Raw genomic sequence first — 5,206 nt, forward strand, 5'->3', positions numbered from 1 at the left:
GCTCCTACAGATGTTATATTGTGTTCTGTATGTTACAAAACTTAATAAGAAGTTCAAAGAGTTCCTCGACACTGAACATTAAAGTATTTTATAACTAATTTCATAAACTGGCCATATGCGGCTGAAACAAATTTTTCTTCTACATACTGTTATTACACAATAACCGCAGCAACGATACATGCTTCTCCAGATATTTCCTAAACAATGTAACATTTTTCTCAACAACTTTTTTCTAACTTTGCTTGGAACATAGCTACAGCCCGGCCTAGTTACATGATTCACGTTGCACTGATAGTGTTGTATAAAGCTCGAGTCTTTGAAGCTACAAAGCTTAGCCTTAAAGACTGAGTCTTTAAGGCTACAATCATATGAAGCTCGAGGCTCAAGGCTCGAGCTCCAAGGCTCGAGTCGTCGAGGCTCGAGGCTCGAGTTTCAAGGCTTTGAGTAGTCGAGGCTCGAGCCTCGAAGCTCGAGGCTTTTATGTTTAACACGTTCACTGCTTAGCGTGTTTCTGCTGGTTTTGTCTTCAGCGCCAAAGAGTGATTGCCCATTAGAATCATATAATAATATATTACACAATATGATTATATGTATTGTGCAAACTTATCATGCGTAATACATTAATCTTGCTGCCGGTCATCTATGACTCCCACGGCGTAAGGGTATGTTTCCAGTCGATCAGATAATACTATATTTTGAACATTACAGACAAATTTTTAGCAATGTTTCATTTCGTCTACTATTCAATAGTTATTTTGTTTCATTCTTCATTTCCCTTTCTTGGTATCAATCTCTCATGTGTTTGCAGTCATCGCTGTATTTTTTAAAAACTGTATAAAGTATAATATTATAGATTTAGTGTAAATTCCATTATTTAACACTTAAGGGTTCTAGAGGGTTGAACCTTAAAGCTTCAGACTTAATGTGGAATAACACAGTGACGATTGGCAAAAATTAAGTTTTTTATATATATACTTTCAAAGTATAATTTTTCGAAAATATTCTACCAGAATATTAAGTCGAATATCACGTGAATAACGAAAAAAATGTCCCAACTTTGATCAATGAACCGTGAACAAATTGAGAAATTATTTTGTTCGACGCGTAACATCCTATGACTCGTATATCTTGCTCAAGTATACATAGGTATTTTGTAATAAAAGAAAATTTAACGTATTGTCCAAAATATATATTTGATCACCCTATTAATAATAGTTTAATGAGGTTTGGGTGTTGCAGAACTAATTTATAAAAACCACGCTTTTCTGGACGTTTTTGGATTATTCCCCCTTGAATCTTTAAAAGCTTGAGATTCGTGTAATATTAGAGTTAAAAACTGAAAACTTTTAGGTTAAGTTTTAAGGCTTCGAAAACTCAAGGTCTGTACATTACTTCACTACATACAATTTATACGACTCGAGCCTTCAAGCTTAAAGGCTCGAGCGTTAAAGACTCGAGCTTTCACGACTCAAGCTTCGAACCTTGAGGGTTCGAGCCTTTAGGGTTTGAACCGCGACTCGAGCTGTTAAAGCTCAAGACTCGAGGCTCATTTTAACAACACTAGTTGCACACATGCCTTCGCAGGATACAGGGTGGACCACGAAACATGATGAGCTTACATTATTCTACTGCTAGCTGTTCCATCGAAAATCGAAATAGAAAGCAGTCGTTCCTTAACCTTTATGCGAGGGTATTCCACCATTTTGAATACCGTTTTAATTAACGTAAATAATATTTTCTTAATGGTTCTTTGGTTCAGAAGAAAAAAAATTATTTCTTATGTAGCTTACCAAATTCGTCTCAGTATCCGCTAAAAGTGGGCGTACAAATTATCTATAAAACACTGAAGGTGACTTTGAAAACTGTGAAAAAAAGGGATGACAAAAATTTGATACAATCATGTTAAAGTTCTCCTTAAACCATGTTGTACTAACCAAAAAAGGTCGGACAGCTAGTAGTAGAATCATCTAAGCTGATCACGTTACGTGATCCACCCTGTATAAGACTTCGATTGTAACAAGAAATCTGTGAATTAACTTTTTAAGATTTTATTTAACAGCTTCCAAACTTTTGAGTCGTTGTGTATACACATAACATAGTCAAATTATTATTATTCTTTTCACTACAACGTGCATTTTTTTAGAACGGTCAGATACTTCTTTTTTCGTTCAGTTTAAACGTTCGTTTACGACTCGTATCATTTATGTACAGCGTAGCACGTCCCCGTGCACGTGCAGGACGTCATAATCAAATTTCGAAAACGCGGGCGTGCACAGGTGGCCCGTTGCGGCCAACTTTGCCGCCTTTCACGCTGCCCCGGCGCCTGTAATTCGATTTCGACGAATTATCACTCATTTCGCAAAAAGGATAAATGTAAACGTGAGCTGAATACCGCGTTGCTCTGCTCCGCCTTATTATAAAGTCTGTGCTCGCTACGTAACGCGCAGAAAATATTTGATTCGGCAGCGAAGAGCCACCGCGTTTTCCACGTCGCTTGCATCGCGTTTTCGTCTTGGTTTATTTTATTGCGGTGTTCGACAAAAGGTATAACGATTTAATATAAGACAACACTGGCAAAGAAACAGAAAAAGACCAGAGGATTGTACTGACAACGGGACATTTTATCGAAAATACAATGGACAAACGGACGTTGCTTTGATATGGCTTGTTCTATGAATCATACAATTTACCTATTTTTTCGATAATCCCTTGTTACAATTGTATACTTATCCTATCGTTCTGCTGTTTTTTCTAGCTTGGAAGTTCTTCTTTCTTTCACTTCTTCGTTGCTGTGAAATTGATGTTCCACATCAGAAACTCTTGTTCGGCCAGTTTTGAAGTGATCAACCTGTACTTGGAAAAATTTGCACAAATTTTACAATTTGTATCGTATTGCTTAAGTATCCGGGGTTTTTCATATGGTCTTACGCTAAAACTTACGTTTAGGAAAGGCAGCTCCGATGACCTTGACTTTGACATATGTTGTCAAGGACATTTCCTCAGTAAACACAAAATGGTTTTCGCCGTCGGTCATTATTGCTGAAAAAGTTATTAATTACTAAATATAGGAATTTTTCAAACGAATTTCGTTCCTGCAAGGACGAATTTGGGAAGTTTTGGTAACGCTATGTAAGATATAAAGAACTTATATCGTCGGTTGGAGTGACCAGATTACAAATCTAACCCCAATCTGATTCAATACAGATTATCCAACTGTCCAGCAATTAATATACTAATGAGTTAAGTTTTTGTTAGATTTGGGTTAGTTTTTTAATTCAGTCACCGTAACCGATGATACATGCGCTTTATATGTATCCAGGTTTTAGATCTTTCAATCTTTACGCTTAAAAATGATGAAACAGTGCACAATATTGAAAGATAGACCTTCCCCCGCCCATGTGTTGATTTCTCTTCGTGTTCTATATTTAACAATGACATACTGAGTGATATACCAAGTATGAATGACAAAAGAAATCAAAACGGAACAGTAAGTTTAGGAATCTAATGAATGTTTGTATATAGAACGTTGGATCTCTTACTAGTACATATCAGCTGTAGCTTATTTTTATTAAAAAGTTATTAAGACAATAATACCGTTTTTCATGAATTGTCTCTAACTGTGAATGACTTTTTTTCTTGAACTGTCCTTAGTCAACTCTAAAACATTATACTGATCGAAGTTGGCTAAAACCTTCAGAAACGTACTTAGGAGAGTGTTCTTGACAACATATGTCAAGGTCAAGGTCATCGAAGTTGCTTCCCCTAAACGTAAATTTTACCAGTTTTACATGATCAGACATCAGATATCTTATCACTGAATGCTGTCCTTCAAAACTGCATTTTTCGATAGGACTTCTCATTATTGTTTAGGTTATGTTTACTGAACAACTGAACTATTAAGATTGAGTATTCTGAAATAATTGGTCAAATGCCCAGACTTCTATATTATATACTAGACTGCTAAATTCATTGTATAAAATGTCCTTAAAACGCATATAATGAAGTATGTCATTCTGCACATACGCAGAAGCAATGTGACAGATATAGTTAATACATTCTTCATAACAGTTATACGAACCTATAATTCTAATCTTCCTTACTTAACCCTCCGAGCACGGAAACATGGTCACCCGTCCCTATGTCATTTCTGACCCCTCAGCGATATTCTACTACACACAGCGACGGCCAGGCCGCCAGGCTCGAGCTCGAGGCCCTCACCGACACTGTACTAATACAGTGCCAGTATGGCTCGAGCTCGAGACCCTCACCGATATTACTACGCAGTGGCAGTTGCTCGAGCTCGAGTTGACCCAGGGACCGTGCTCGGAGGGTTAACCCCACAGACTTCTATATTCCATACTAGACAGTTAACTTATATAAAATGTCCTCAAAAAGGATATACTAAAGTATCGAAAACGCAAATATATAGAGAGATAATTTAATACTGTACAGAGCCGAAGAAATGATTAGCGGGACAGTACAGGAACAAAAGATGTGCTCCGATCTCCTGTGTAAGTTCACTTGTGACAGTGTGCGAGCGAGGTATGTCCCTTCTACTCTGACCAATCCTAACCGTATTCTTTCCGCTCATCATTTCGTCAGCTCTGCACAGTACATACTTTTTGAGGAAATTTTATATAAGCGAAATTCGGGAAATTAGCAGTCTAGTATACGATATGGAAGTATGTGAGAAACGGCTGTTTTAAATTGCCGATAGGGATGCCAACTTATGATTTTCAAACTGTCATTCTTTTTATTTAGATATTTCTGAAATTAGAGCTCTTCACCTATCTGTTTAAATATTGAATGACTTGCGTATATTTTACTTGAGCATCTCAGAGTATTCCGTTCAACGTTACGCACGATAACGATTAATCCTTCGATTAAACAAGATAAATTAGTCTAAACGCCTGGGGATGGAAATTATTTCCGCGTTGCCGTTTAAAACACGTCGCGGCGGGATTCACGGGAAGCTGGAAGGAAGGAGGAAGGACACCGGAGGCACCATATTGCCTGGCACATCGCGAAAAAGCGGGATTTAATGCAGCAGATATTGTAGAGCGCGAAGGCGGACAATAAGATGTCGACAAAAGGAGAACAACCGGCGCTTGCACGAGCCCGCGCCCTTGTTACGTGGCCCGGCTCCTGAAGTCCTGAAAGAACAGCACGGTGACAGGACAATTTGCGCGCATAAATCATTGCCCTT

Source organism: Dufourea novaeangliae, unplaced genomic scaffold, assembly GCF_001272555.1.
Source record: "Dufourea novaeangliae isolate 0120121106 unplaced genomic scaffold, ASM127255v1 scaffold178, whole genome shotgun sequence".
In the NCBI taxonomy this organism is placed as follows: Eukaryota; Metazoa; Arthropoda; class Insecta; order Hymenoptera; family Halictidae; genus Dufourea; species Dufourea novaeangliae.